General features: G+C 42.5%; 1 long non-coding RNA gene across 2 annotated transcripts in view; it reads left to right on the plus strand.

Moving 5' to 3' along the window:
- The window catches only part of LOC138282371 (uncharacterized), a 49,476-nt gene extending 35,488 nt beyond the window's left edge, over positions 1-13,988 (plus strand). For both annotated transcript variants that reach the window (XR_011200941.1, XR_011200940.1), the window contains 2 exons: positions 8,133-8,211; positions 13,078-13,988. This is a non-coding gene — a long non-coding RNA (uncharacterized lncRNA). The remainder of the gene's footprint in view (positions 1-8,132; positions 8,212-13,077) is intronic.
- Positions 13,989-15,982: the final 1,994 nt, after the last annotated feature.

Here is a 15,982-nt window from a genome sequence, read left to right on the forward strand (position 1 = left end):
CAGAGGAGTCCAGGGAGGTGTGGCTTGCGTGGATCCCCCAACATTTCCTTACCCAGACTCCTCTGCAAACCTCAAAATGTGCTTAAAAAATCATATTTTCCTCACTTTTCTTTGTAGGATCACAGCGCCAGCACAAATTTCCTACCACCCCGCATTCCCAGCAGTCTCCCAAGTAAAATGATACCTCGCTTGTGTGGATCCCCAAAGCAGACTCAGCGTAAAAATGTATAAAAGAAAAAATTGTGCTTATCAACCTGCTGTGCCATCCCCTCAATCTCTACACATTTTTGGCCTTTTCCTGTTGGAGGCACCTGGGCCACCCACACAAGTGAGGTATCATTTTTATAGGGAGACCTGAGGAACGCTGGGAAGAGGGACGTTTGTGGCTCCCCTCAGATTCCAGAACTTTCCATCACTGAAATATGAGGAAAAAGTGTTATTTTTACCAAAGTTTGAGGTTTGCAAAGGATTCCGGGTATCAGAACCTGTTGGGAGCCCTACAAGTCACCCATACCGAAATCTCCTTGATGTCTAATTTAAAAAAATGTATGGGTTTGCTAAGTTTCCCTAGGTGCCAGCTGATCTAGAGGTCAGAATCCACAGCTAGGCACTTTGTAAAAAACAGCTCAGTTTTATTTGGGAAAATGTGATGTGACCATGTTTTGTTTTGGGGCATTTCCTGTCGCGGGCACTAGGCCTACCCACACAAGTGAGGTACCATTTTTATCGAGAGACTTGGGTAAATGCTGGGTGGAAGGACATTTGTGGCTCCTCTCAGACTGCAGAACTTTCTATCACTGAAATGTGAGGAAAAAGTGTTCTTTTGCCAAATGTTTGAGGTATGCAAAGGATTCTGGGTAACAGAACCTGGTGAGAGCCCCACAAGTCACCCCATACTGGATTCTCTTAGGCATCTAGTTTAAAAAAATGCACAGGTTTGGTAGGTTTCCCTAGGTGCCGGCTGAACTAGAGTCCAAAATTCACAGCTAGGCACTTTCCAAAAAACACGTCAGATTTCAATGTCAAAATATGATGTGTCCATGTTGGGTGCCATTTTTATCAGGAGACTTGGGAAACACAGAATAGCAGAACACGTGTTATTGCCCCTTGTCTTTCTCTACATTTTTTCCTTCCAAATGTAAGACAGTGCGTACAAAAAGATGTCTATTTGAGAAATGCCCTATAATTCACATGCTAGTATGGGGACCCTGAAATTCAGAGATGCGAAAAAAACCACTAATTCTCAACACCTTACCTTGTGTCCATTTTGGAAATACAAAGGGTTTGTTGCTACCTATTTTTCACTTTTTATATTTCACGAAATAAATTGCTGGATACCCGGTATACAATGAAAACCCATTGCAAGGTGCAGCCCCTTTCTTGGCTCTGGGTACCTAGAGTTCTTGATGAACCTACTATCCCTATATATCCTTGCAACCAGAACCAGCTGACGTAACGGTATATTGCTTTAAAAAATCTGCCATAGGTGGACAAAGTTATAGAATAAAACGTGGACAGAAGTGGCCCTTTTTTACCTCGATTTCATTTTTTTTTATTTTAGCTGTTACTTTCCGTAGGAAAACCTTGAAGGGTCTACACAAATGACTCCTTGCTAAATTCAGAATTTTAGCCCCTTTTCAGAAATGTTTAGCTTTCTGGGATCCAGCATTGGTTTCACACCCATTTCTGTTACTAACTGGAAGGAGTGTAAAAGCACCCAAAATAGTAAAAATGGGGTATGTCCCAGTAAAGTGCCAACATTGTGTTGAAAAATGTGGTTTTCTGATTCACGTCTGCCTGTTCCTGAAAGCTGAGAAGCTGGTGATTTTAGCACCACAAACCATTTGTTGATGCCATTTTCAGGGGAAAAAAAACACAAGCTTTCTTCTGCAGTCTTTTTTCCCATGTTGTTTAAAAAACAAACGATTTGCTGTATTTTTGCTAGTTTCTTGGTCTCCTCCAGGGGAACCCCCAAACTCTGGGTACCTCTAGAATCCCTAGGATGTTGGAAAAGAAGGACACAAATTTTGTGTGAGTAGCTTATGTTGACAAAAAGTTATGAGGGCCTAAGCATGAACTGCTCCAACTAGCCCAAAAAATTCCTGGCACCCGAGGGGGAAAAGACCTGGCAGCAAAGGAGTTAAGCAACAGCTTCAGTTATGCACAATATAGTTGAAGATAATGATGTTACCTGCACATAAAACAGGCATAAAGCATACAAAATTAACCGATTTTTCTCTAAAAGGGAACAGCGTGGGAGGTAGAAGGACAATGAAAATATGAATTCATACGCAGTATTGAAAAACAGCAACATTCCTGTAATCATTCGATAATAAACTTATTCCAGTTCAGAAGTAATTGTAAAAACATGATATGCCAAGGTGCTAATGTTTTTTATATTCAGAAAGAAATTGCCTTTGCTCTCAGCAAACTATAAATAATTGTCTAATTAATACTGAGTGGGAACAATGCAAACGGCTCTCTACAGCCATAAAGCTGCCTTTGTTGCACACACACTAAACAATTCAAGAATAAGAAATAAATGCATTTTCAGAAAATGATTGTGCCCTGGGCTACTATTTAGGTCTTTGAGAGTTTAGTATTGAAAGCTCAGAATGCTGAATCTGTGCACGCATCGGTCCGTCTCTTGGTTCTGTGGCTAAACAACATATAAATAGGGTAATATTTGTTGTTTGGTGGTAACTAAATATGTTTTAAATTCGAAAGGAAACTCTAAATAGAGTTCATGGCGGATGTTCCGCCACAATACTGCCCCAGTAAGAAGGAAATGAAGCCTGTGTTGATTAAGGATATTTCCTCCAGAGGTTGGAGGCCTTTTAGTTAACATAGAGCTCTAAATCAAGTGCCCAGTGTTAATTTAACATAACTTCTCCTACCGTGACCAGCAAGTTTCATGTAAATATTTTTCCTGACAGCTTTTATTTTCCATTTAAAGCAGTTCATGTGCATGGGGATGTTGCCAGTTTTTTCAAATATCACCAAATACACTCACTTTTAGGGTCTCATTAAAAAGGTCCTTTTAATTATGCTATGGAATTATGAGATCCACATCAAAATAACAGATCTATGGTTCTTCCAGAGATTTCAGCTGCTCCCAGGTGAAATGAGGAGTTACTAATGCCCTGGTAATGCCTTATTCCACAGGAGAACTTCAAGTTCCACCTGTAATCCCTGCTATTTTAAGTACATTGGATTCACTGGTGCACCCAGCATCAGGAAATAAGGTGGAGCTTACTGCGATTAAAATATGAACCTAGAATTACAGCTCTTAGTGTATAAACTGTATTCTCTGGAGGACTTTCTTATAAGGAAAGAACAATTATCCAGTAGAGAAAAATGACTTTGGAAAATACTGTATGATGGGCAAGGAAACGTCTTTTGAATGCGTAGCTGTTTAGCTGACATGTCAATTGGTTAGCCGTAGCCAAACACTATTTTGTCTATTTAAATGTGCTACCTGTCCTATTACTGCAATATCCAATACCAAAAGAAAACAGAGGTATGAAATGAATGACACAACAAAACAAATTGTAATCCATAATATATATTTGTATCCAGAGTCAAATGTAATTCTTTGTCAGGACTGGAGGCAAGGATTATGTCATTCTTTCTTCACTTTATTTAATAGCAGCCGAACATTTGATAAACAAACTACTACTCCCTGACCTGTTGGGAAATAGGAGTACTTAACAACCAACAAGACATGTCAAAAGAACCAATCCAGAGCAGTCAGTCCATAATATAGCCCATCGTTGGTTTCATCTCTTCCACTTTCTTCGCTGCTTGCGGCCGAAATAAGTTGTTTTTTTCCTTATTTCTCTTCCTTAATATGTTGGTTATTTATATTTATTGATTTTTACAGGTGTCACGGTGTTATACTTTTTAATCACATCACAGGAGCATATTTTGCTCTCTGTGGTGCATATTGTAATGAGCTTCCAACGACCGCCAGAGGGCACCCGTTTGGAATGCTCGCTCGGAGATTGAAGCGCTGAGGTACACGTGCAGCTTAAATTTTTACTCTCATGGAGGACGAAGCTGCACGTCTCCCTTTATCAGCTTGTATTCCCTCAGCTTACTGTTGCCTGGAGAGAGACACCCTTAGGTAATAAGGGTCTGTGTGAGCTAATTCTTTTCCTGACTCCCCGTTTTTTATACTGAGGGGTCTGTAATTCCTTTTTACTATATGACGCCCAATTGGGGCTGTACTGGCATTTTAGCCTGAAACAAGGACACACTCCAGGCAAATAATAGTTATACTTACTCTTTTTTAAGTTTTGTCCAACGGGGTGTGGTGTGCTGGGAGGAAGCCCTTAATGAATAGGGTGTGTTACACACTTTATGATACATGCTGACACCCAGCTATTAAATGAATAAAGACAAAACCTGAGTATATTTCTGACCAAATTAATTTCTTTTTTTACAAGGTATAATTCTACGTGTGTTTTCCCCCCCTCATTAGTATAGTATTGGAAGTGAATGATGAGGACGAATTTTTTGACACTGTGGACGCATCTATTTATAGGGCAGTTTCTGAGGCAATAAGTCCCCTGGAGGACAGAATATCACAACAAATAGCATGTGAATGTGCAAAAGTATCAGCCTCTACTTTGTCTTCCCCAATTCTTCCTGCTTCTTCTGATGCCCATTCTTTTACAGACGCCACTCCTGCAAAGTGTCCTCATGACACAGGAGTTGATTGTGATGTTTTTGATCGCATCAGAAATTCCCCTTTGTCCCTTGTTGATCCCTCTTCTCCCTTGGATCTGGCAAGATCCCACTCTCTGTCCCTACAGTGTACAGATTCTTCTGGGGATCAAGATGATGATGCCGGTCCATCCAGACCTTGGCTTCCTTCCTCTTCTCAGTCCGCTAATAATGTTCTGTCAACTGAAACTTCTGACATGTTGGAGCTGGATGAAATTATTCACCGAAGGTCTTCTGAATGGGCCCCGTGTGACAAGGTTGCAAATTATGTTGCAGGGCGCATTCGGAAACAATTAGAGAAGGAATCCCGTAACTGCCTCAAGGCTGAATGCCCTCTTCCTTCTCTGGTAGACAAAGCTGCCATTACTCCTGAGTTGGATCCCAAAAGGTTCACATTTTTACAGAAATTCATGAAGGATCCTAAAAAAGGAATTGATAGAACTTGGCGGGCATGCCAGGATAAACTCCTCGATGTCTTAGGCCCATTAACAAAAACCCTTGACATGGCTGAAGATGCCAAACCTCTGGAGCCATAATTTCCCCTGAAATCCTCTCAGGTTGGGCACAGCATGCTATTATAATTTTGGGCAATGCAAATTGTGCTCTTTCTACAGAATTTCATCAGTCTTTGTTGATTAAAGTGAATCCCAAGCTGGGAGATTTAGCTGACTCCGAAGCTGTTGATGTTGCTCATGGAGGTTTATTTGGTGAACCTTTTATAAAGGAGTTTGGAAAATTTGTAAATACTTTTACTTACATGGATAAAGCACAATCATCCATGAAAAGAGTTTTTCCCTCCTAAATTTTTCATGGGGCTGGTCGAGGAAGGGGCCGCTCGGCTGGCTGTGGTTAAGCTCTCACCTCTTACAGAGGTCTAGGCTCCAAGCAAGGCCATTTCCAGGATCAATTGCGATTTGGCAGCTTCCACCCAACTAGAGGCAGATGCTTCAGATATCGTGGTGGCAGAGGCTCTTCAACAGCTATCTCCTACAGTAAGTGTTCTCCCTTCTTCCCTTTTAAGAGTTGAGGGGAGTTTGGCAAATTTTACCCGGGCATTGAGAGCAATAACAAAAGTTGCATAGGTTTTACAGACAATAAACAGTTTTCAAATAGAGTTTGTTGGGTCTCCCAAACAGATCTCACTCACAAATCCCCTGGTGTTTTTCTCTCGGGATCCCATTCTGGTGGATGCAGAGGTTGCGGCATTGGTGGACAAAGGAGCTATTTGCCCAACAATGCTGTATCTGCGCGGTTTCATTAGCAATCTGTTTCTGGTAGACAAATACGATGGAGGTAGTCCACCAGTTATCAATTGAAAAGAATTCAACGAATGGTTGGTTTATCGCCATTTCAAAATGGAAGGATACACCTTCTTCACGATGTGTTACATCCTCTAAATTGGATGGTGCATCTCGATTTAAAAGATACTTATCTGACTATCCCTACTTTTCTTCAATTTGTTTGGCAAAATCAAACATACGAGTTCACCACAATCCCTTTGGTCTAACCTCGGCACTGTGGTGTTTCACAAAGGTACTCAAACCCATGGTGGTGCAAGGGATGCGACTAACTGTTTATTTGGACGACATGTTGCTCTTGGCTCAATGTCCCAAGAAGCTCTCCGCCCAATTGCAGATAACTGTCAACTTGCTACATGGCCTAGGCTTTGTCATAAACAAGTCCAAATCTCTCCCATCTCCTTCCTAAAAGGCAGTATTTCTAGGTTTCACCATAGATTTGATTTTGTCTACTTTAAGTCTTCCTTCTTGCAAAATGACGAAAATTTGTCACAAATTACGTCGTACTCTTGTCAAGCAGAAGGTTTCCCTTTGTCAAATTGCCCACTTAGTCGGACTTTTCTCCTCTTCTATTCAGGCAATATTTCTTTGCCCTCTCCATTATAGAGCTCTTCAATGTCTGAAGGTGACTCATCTTCGCAAAGGTCTGATGTACTCTCAAAATGTACCTCTCTAGCAGGAATCAATAGAAGAAATTAATTGGTGGATTTCACACATGGAGGTGTGGAACGGCAGAGCAATCTTCGGTTCCACTCCAGATTTCATAATCAAATCAGATGCCAGCAGATCAGGCTGGGGTGCTCGATGCAGAGATTCTTCCACCGGGGGAACTTGGTCTCTGAAGGAACAAAAGTTGCATATAAATTGCTTAGAACTTTTGGCAGTCAGGTGCTGGACCAGACTCGATCCAATCATGTGTTCTTCTCAAGATGGACAATATTTAGGGGTCTGATACATCAATCTTCTAGGGGGCACCCGGTCCAAGGTACTCTCTGATCTGGCGACCAGTTTTTGGCAATATTGTCTGGACCATCAAATTTCGGTCATTGCACAATATCTTCCGGCACATAAGAATCAGATTGCAGATTTTCATTCCAGACACCTCAACGATTCCAGCATGTAGAAACTCCATCTGGAGGTTTTCTGTCTCCTATCTCTTTGGTGTCTGTTTACAGTGGACCTTTTTGCTTCCAGATTGGATCACCAATTGCCCATATTTTTAAGTTGGAGACCAGGCCCATTGGCGAAAGCAACACATGCTTTCCTTCAGGACTGGAGTCAAGAGAAAGCTTATGCCTTCCCTCCCTTTGCAATGATTACTCGAGCGTCTGTGCAGGTACGTTGCCAGAAAGCAAATATAGTCCTGATTACTCCAGTTTGGAAGCCTCAAGTTTGGTTTCCAGTTCTTCTGGAACTTTCTTGGGATTCTCCAATCCGACTCCCCCTGTTTCCTTCAAATCTTCTCAATCCGAACAAAATGCCACATCAGATGGTTCTGGAAGGTTCCCTATCCTTGATGGCATAGCAAATTTTTGGGGACGATGGTCGGTCCCGGGAATTTTGTAACAAGCTGATGAGTTATATCTAAAGCATGGGCTCCTAGCACCTCTAAACGTTACAAATCAGCATGGGGTCGATGGGCCCGTTGGTGTGTGCGAAGGAGTTTCAATCCTGTGGAATGGGATGTAGTCCATGTCCTCAAATTCCTTGCTGAACTTGTGCCAGAAGGCATGGCATATCGATCTATTAATACCTTTAGGTCAGCTATTTCAGCTGGGCATTCTCTGGTAGATGGCTTACCTGTTGGAGAACATAAATTAGTGTGTCATTGTAGAGGACGTGGGATGTCCCCGAGGGTTGGAGACGGTAATAATCGGATCGGAGTCAGGATACAGTTCCCAGTGGATATTTTTATTGTTGTCTTTAAACTGTTGTCAAGATTATAAATCTAACGTTATGATTTGAGTGTTACTTGAGTCTTTGTACTGTTATTAGGGTCTCTATTTCTCCCTCTTCTTCTCTTGTTCCTTTTCTCCTTTGGTGCTTTCTTTTCTTCTTTCTTTTCCTTGTGTTAATATGTTTCTTTTCTTCTTTTCTTTCTTTTAGGAGCGTCCCTCCCAAATGTGGTGGAGTTGGGGTGGAAGACCTATGTCCATAAAAAAAAAAGGAAAACCAAAAGAAAACCGTAAGTATTTATTTTCTTTTATTCTTTGCTTCTTATTTCTAGTCTGGTTTGAGGGGTAGGTGCGGTGTGCTGAGAAAAACAGGCAACTCGGCGAGTGCTCCCTGGTCGTGGAGCCCTGAGGTGCTCGCCATTGCTTATCAAAAGAAATGGTTTTCTCTATAGTGGGAGTCCTGTTATCTGCACAGGATTCTCCCCAACCACTAATAAGTAGTGAAGGTTAGTAAAATAAAAATAATAATAATGTACAAATTTAGGAAAACGAGAGGTGGACTGTCTATTTGTCCCGTCTCTCCTTCACCGTCTCGCACAGTGCGTGTTCCCCTCTCCCCCCCAATAACAGCCCGGGGTTAGTTAGGCAGGCACGTACCTGTGAAAGCCAGGTCCCTCCGGGGACGTGGCTGGCATTGGAACAGGAATTCCTCACGGTCGCTGGCGTGTCCTCCCGTCGAGGTGCCTCCGGTTCCCCTGTGTCTCCGGTATCCGCTCTGGTCTTCCTAGGCAGTTCTCCTTTGTCGGGCTCTTCGTGCGGGAGTCCTCTCGCTTCTTTTTGATGCCGGTCTTCCTCTCCTCCTTCCAAAAATGCTGCACGCCTCTTTAGTGTGTCCTTTCTTTTCTTTTCTGTAATCCGGACGTCCGGGTTGAGAACAGGCGTTCCTGTGCTGTCGGCGGTGTCCCTGGGGCACTGGATCGCAAGTCCTGGGGCGCCATCCAGGAACAGGGTCCCTGTGACCCTGTTACAGTTGTCTTCTTTGGGGTATCAAGCTTTCTTTACCTCCTGAAACCTGTTCTTCATCCCTCTTGGATGTCAACCAGGTGCTGAACCTCTTTCTGTCTTGGCAATCTAATCAGTATCTTTCCAGAAAGGAGCTTTCCGCTAAGTTAACTATGCTTCTTTGTTTAATACTCTGTCGGAGAGCTTCTGATGTCCGTGTCCTAAATTTTTCAAAAAGAGCCTTTTCCCCTTTGGGAGTTTCCTTTACAGCAATTAGATGAACAAAGAGAAATATCAGGATAATCTCTTATCCTGCTTTTCCAGATGATCCAAAATTGTGTGTCATACGCTGCCTCAAAGCATCTGAGGAGATTTCTTCAGAAATTCTTCCTCTTGGGGAACAACAGCTTCTTATTGCATTACGAAAACCGCATAAAGCAGTCACCTCGCCTACTATTGCTCGGTGGGTTCGTTGGGTCATGCAGGAGGCTGTTATTAGTCTTTCCCTTTTCGGTGCTCACTCTACTTGTGGAACTATGTCTTCTAAAGCATTTAGTTTAGGTGCTCGTTTAGAGGATATAATGAACGCAGCAGACTGGTCTTCGGATTCAACTTTTAACCCCATCCCCGCCAAGGACGTAATGGTTACATCCTGATAGAGGCCCTCGGGGGAAGTGCTAGAGCCTCCCGAGGACCCCCACCCCCAGGGCAGGGCTGGAAGGGGAATCGCTTCCCCTTCCATCCCCCAGTGACGTCCGATGACATCAGCGCACCAACGCGTGCTGATCTCATTAGAGGTCAACTCCCATCGCGCTGGAAGCTATCCTTCCAGCCCGACCGATGAGAAACTGATTAGTTTCTCCTCAGGAAGGGGGGCAGGGGAGGCAGAGAGGCATGAAAAGGGAAGGAAAGTCTTTTCCTTCCCTTTTCATGTCTCTCTGTGCATTCCTGCAGCACTATTGTAAAGCGATTGTGCTGCAGGAAGCCACTAGACAACAGGGAGTTTTTTTTTTTTTTAATTGTCATAAGGGGAGAGGCACCTTGGGCAAGGGCCGCTCCCCAAGGGGGGCATTTAATTTAAGGCCATTTCTGCCCACCCCGGGGGCAGATCGGCCTATATTAATTAGGCCGATCTGCCCTCAGGTAGGGCAGAAGCCATTAGGCACCAGGGATGTTTTTTATTTTTTTAGTATTGATAAGGAGAGCGACCCCTTAAACAAGGGTCGCTCCCAGGGGGGCAATTTTTTTATCAAGCCGCCCCCCCGGGGGCAGATCGGCCTATATTAATTAGGCCGATCTGCCCCCAGGGCGGGCAGAAGCCACTAGACACCAGGGATTTTTTTTTATATATTGATAAGGGGAGAGACTCCTTAGGCAAGGGTCGCTCCCCGGGGGACAATTTTTTATTAGGCCTTTTCTGCCCCACTTTGGGGGCAGATCTGCCTATATTAAAAAGGCCAATCTGCCCCAGGGGAGCAGAAGCCATTAGGCACCAGGGAATTTTTTTTTTTATATTGATAAGGAGAGCGACCCCTTTAGCAAGATTCGATCCCCAGGGGGCCATTTTCTTATTGGGCCTTTTCTGCAAAACTTCGGGGGCAGATCTGCCTATATTAATCTGCCCAGGGCCATTGGCCCACCTGAAAATAAATGGGGCCCAAGTTGTTCTGCCTACCGGTGGGCAGATGGGGCAATTACCCCTGATCCACTTCTTTGGGGAGCAGAAAGCCTACTAGATGCCAGGGAATAAAATAAAAAAAAAATAGTGGGGTGGTGGCTACCAACTAGTATGGGTATGGTTATACCCCCACCCCATCTGAGGGGGTAAAAGTCTTTCAGCTCTCCCCCGCACACTAAAACATCTTATCCCATGGCAAGCAAGATTACATTTTATCATTTTGGGTTTTGGTTTAAAATTTTGGCCATGAGAGCTTGTCTAACTCTCAAAATCGTCCCAATTGGAATGGTGAGGGTTGTACTTTTTGGACTTTGGAACACTGCCATGTAGAAAAATCCACAAGAGCTAGATACATCTGAAAACTAAACATCTGAGTGAGTCCAGGGTGGTGTGCTTCACATGCAACTCGCTCCATATTCTTTCCCACAATGCCCTGCAAACCTCCAACTATGTCGGAAATCACACATTTTTGTGTGTGTGGACTCTGCAGGAATCCACAAAATTCCTACCACCCAGCATTTTCTCATCTATACAGATAAAAGTTCTGCCCAACTTGTCTGCCTAAAAATAGTTTTTTTTTAAACTGCCCTTTTGGACCCGCTTTGGTTCCCCCTCAATTGCGACTAATTTTTGGCTCTTCCCTGTCACAGGCACTTGGGCGACCTACACAAGTGAGGAATCATTTTTACCGGGAGACTGCAGGAAACATTGGGTGGTAGGAAATTTGTTCTGGTGCGGTGACCCCACACCGAAATGTGAGGAAAAAGTTTTTTTTTAACCAAATTTTGTGGTTTGCAAAGGATTCTGGGTAACAGAACCTGGTGAGAGCCCCACAAGTCACTCCACCTTGGATTCCCCAGGGTGTCTAGTTTTAAAAATGCACAGGTTTGGTAGGTTTGCCTAGGTGCCTAGGTGAGCAAGCGGACAAAATCCATAGCTAGGCACTTTACAAAAAACAGGTCTGTTTTCTTTGGAAAAATGTGATGTGTCCATGTCCTGTCGCGGGCATTAGGCCTACCCATGTAAGTGAGGCAACATTTTTATTGGGAGACTTTGGGTAGCACAGAATAGCAGAACAAGTGTTATTGCCCCTTGTCTTTCTCTAAATTTTTTCCTTTCAAATGTAAGAAAGTGTGTTTGAGAAATGCCCTGTAATTCACATGCTAGTATGGGACCCCGGAATTCAGAGATGTGCAAATAACCACTGCTTCTCAACACCTTATCTTGTGCCCATTCTGGAAATGCAAAGGTTTCCTTGAGACCTATTTTTCACTCTTTATATTTCAGCAAATTAATTGCTGTGTACCCGGTATAGAATGAAAACCCATTGCAAGGTGCTGCTCATTTATTGGCTCTGGGGACCTGGGGTTCCTGATGTACCTACAATCCCTATATGTCCCTCAACCAGAATAGTCCAGCAGACGAAACAATATATTGCTTTAAAAAATCTGACATTGCAGGAAAAAGTCACAGAGTAAAACGTGGAGAAAAATTGCTGTTTTTTTCCCCTCAGTGTCAATATTTTTTTATTTCAGATGTTATTTTCTGCAGGAAAACCTTGTAGGATCTACACAAATGACCCTTTCTTGTCTACTTTTCAGAAATGTTTAGCTTTCCTGGATCCAGCATTGTTTTCACAACCATTTCTGTCACTAACTGGAAGGAGGCTAAAAGCACAAAATATAGTGAAAATGAGGTATGTCCCAGTAAAATACCAAAATAGTGTTGAAAAATATGGTTTTCAGATCCAAGTCTGCCTGTTCCTAAAAGCTGGCAAGATGGTGATTTTAGCACAGCATACCCTTTGTTGATGCAATTTTCAGTGAAAAAATACAAGCCTTCTTCTGCAGCCATTTTTTCCTATTTGTTTTTTAAAAAAATGAACTTTTTGCTGTATTTTGGCTAATTTCTTGGTCTCCTCCAGGGGAACCCACAAACTCTGGGTCCTGCTAGAATACCTGGGATGTTGGAAAAAAGACGCAAATTTGGTGTGGGTAGCTCATGTGGACAGAAAGTTATAAGGCCTAAGCACAAACTGCCCCAATTAGCTAAAAAAAGACTTGGCACCTGAGGGGGAAAAGGACTAGCTGCAAAGGGGTTAAGAGATTTTAGTTTAAACCAGTTCTTGATATGGCTCAATTAGTTGTGGATAAACTTTGAACTAGCATAATCCTCACCTCCGGTCGTGACTCAGAATTAAAAATTCCCTAGCTAACGTAACGGAAAGTTTAAATTCTATTAAGGACTCAGAGGTGAGGATTATCCCACCCTAGCTGATCTTTTAAATATAGCATATTTAAGGGAACCCTCCACGTATTGAGTAAGTAAGGACTCATTATAAATTGTCATTCATGTACATGATGCCTTTGGATTGTGTTTGTTTATATAATGATTAAAATCATTGTTTCCACTTCTATGAGATTTTTATTTTCAAGTTCAGGATATCATTTTCTCAAAATGTATCCTTTATTCTTAGGATCTGAACCAGTGACACAAGACACTTAACGATTTTCAACAGTCTGACTTGTGCGACAAAAGAGGAAGAGGAGAACCTAACAATGGTTTCATTATGGATTGACTGCTGATCTAGATTGGTTCTTTTGACATGTTTTTATTGGTTGTTAAGTACTCTGATTTCCCAACAGGTCATGGGAGTAATAGTTTGTTTATCAAATGTTCGGCTGAAGAAAGGGCGGCATAATCCTCACCTCCGAATCCTTAATAGAATTGAAACTTTCCATTGTGTTAGCTAGGAAATGTTTCATTAACCATTGCCATTAAATTTAGGACTTTACTTTGAGTTTGCCGGATGGGATAGACTGGCACAAATGTCACTGATGTTATGTCTGCCAGTATTACAAGTGTATTATACGCTATAGCATTTGTATTATGGCCGACAAGATATCTGTTTTTGCAGAGTATCCCATCTACCAAACTATAAATAAGGTCTTAAATCAAAATGAAACATTATTCATGAAACCGGTTGACCTGCTCTTCCATTCTTTCAGTTGCTGGATATTTCCAATGATTAGTAATTATAAATCATGCCACAGTTATTGTGCAAAACAATAGGTTGCTTTTCATAGCAGTGATCCTGCCCGTTATAATGGTGAGTGCAGTAGCCTTTATAATAATGAAAATGTATGGAATTAACATGTAGAAATAAACGTGTAGGCCTCAGATGAAAAGCTGCTTTTAAACATAATTGAGAGCAGTAGCCTGTCATAGCTACATGTATTTAGTTAAAAAGACTGTAGATTGTGTTTTCATTCTTTTCACAAAACCCTGACCTAGTTCAGGAATGTTAATAGAAAATTGTTACACTACAACCTTCCCATATGCATATTTTTCATAAAATATTATAATGTATTAAAACGTTTACCTTGATTTCAGTGGAATGTTTCATATGAACAATAGTATGTTCAGCTTAGAATGGATGAGAACCATGTGAGATCACAATGTAATGCAGAGATCCAACCATGAACTGTTTTTGTGTTGTCGTACATGAATGGTGGGAATCGTACCTCAACTTGCTAAAAGTGTTTACAAATGTTTGTTGTTAGAAGTTTAATGTTTGCGAGTCATTGTCTTTAGACTGCCTAAATGACAGAAGCTTTCCTGTTCCCATGATGACACCGCCACCTGAGTGGGTGAGCTAAAGAGAATTGCAACTAATTGCAGGGAATTATTGATGAGAAAACATTTAAGTGCATGTTCCTAGAGTAGAGAAAACTTGACTTTAGAGCCTTCACTTCAGATCTTTTCTGGCCCAGACTCAACTATTTCTCAGATTCATTCTGAGAGACCCTTGGGCCCATATTTATACTTTTTGACGCAAAACTGCGCCAACGCAGTTTTGCGTCAAAAAAATTAGCGCCGGCTAACGCCATTCTGAAGCGCCATGCGGGCGCCGTATTTATTGAATGACGTTAGCCGGCGTTAGCCGCCGGCGCCGTCTGGTGTGCGTTAAAAAAAACGACGTACACCAGGCAGCGCCGGCGTAGGGGGATATGGGGCTTGGGCGTCAAGAAATGGGGCAAGTCAGGTTGAGGCAATTTTTTCGCCTCAACCCGATTTGCGCCATTTTTTTTTCACTCCCAACCCCCATAGAAATGACTCCTGTCTTAGCAAAGACAGGAGTCATGCCCCCTTGCCCAATGGCCATGCCCAGGGGACTTCTGTCCCCTGGGCATGGTCATTGGGCATAGTGGCATGTAGGGGGGCACAAATCAGGCCCCCCTATGCCACAAAAAAAAAAAAAAAAACACTTACCTGAACTTACCTAAATGTCCCTGGGATGGGTCCCTCCAGCTTTGGGTGTCCTCCTGGGGTGGGCAAGGGTGACAGGGGGTGTCCCTGGGGGCATGGGAGGGCACCTCTGGGCTCCTTCAGAGCCCACAGGTCCCTTAACGCCTGCCTTTTGCAGGCGCTAAAAAACGGCGCAAAAGCGGCCGTACGTCATTTTTTTTGACCCGCCCACTCCCGGGCGTGATTTTTGCCCGGGAGTGTAAATCCGACGCACATGCCTCGGAGTCGATTTTTTAGACGGGAACGCCTACCTTGCATATAATTAACGCAAAGTAGGTATCCACGCTAAAAAATTACGCTAACTCCATGGACTTTGGCGCTAGACGCGTCTAACGCCAAAGTATAAATATGGAGTTAGTTTTGCGTCGAAATTGCGTAAAAAGAAACGACGCAATTCCGGCGCAAACGGAGTATAAATATGCCCCTTAATTTCCCCTGCATGAACCTATGGTGCTCTGAGCCTCCACCTAGTTTCTTAAACTTCTCCTTATGGGACATTTTGCTTATGATTTGATATGTATTCTAAAAGCTTAATTGTTTCACCTTTCAAATTTAGAGCTCTTTATAGGTTCTAAAGGATGCTTTTTTCTCATCCTTCATAGCCAGAATAGGATTTTTCCTTTATGGGACAGACTTTATGCATTTGCTTTAATATTAATGATGAATACTGATTATGAATTTACTGATTATTTTGTGAAAGAAAAATAAAGATTTACTTACTAACTATTTTAAATAAAACCTTGGATGACACACCAACTCTCTTCATTGACTCCAAAGATTGAAATTGAAACTGTGATGAATGAATTGATTTGACCTACAGTCCCTGATTAATTCTCACTTATATCCAAGTTTCGTCTGGCTTGGGACCAGTAAGAGTGGGAACTTTTGTCCGGATGAGTTGATAAGGTGTACGCCGTAAACCAAATATTTGTTTCAAGTCCTGCACCCCCACAAGCTTCATCTGTGAAAAGGAAACCCTGCTTGTTCTAAGCAGCGCAGTAAAACATAACTACCAATATGTACAAGGATCCTGGAATAAACAGAACAATAGAACCCGCTCTGCCCCTACAGAC

This window comes from Pleurodeles waltl, chromosome 2_2 (assembly GCF_031143425.1).
Source record: "Pleurodeles waltl isolate 20211129_DDA chromosome 2_2, aPleWal1.hap1.20221129, whole genome shotgun sequence".
Taxonomy (NCBI): Eukaryota; Metazoa; Chordata; class Amphibia; order Caudata; family Salamandridae; genus Pleurodeles; species Pleurodeles waltl.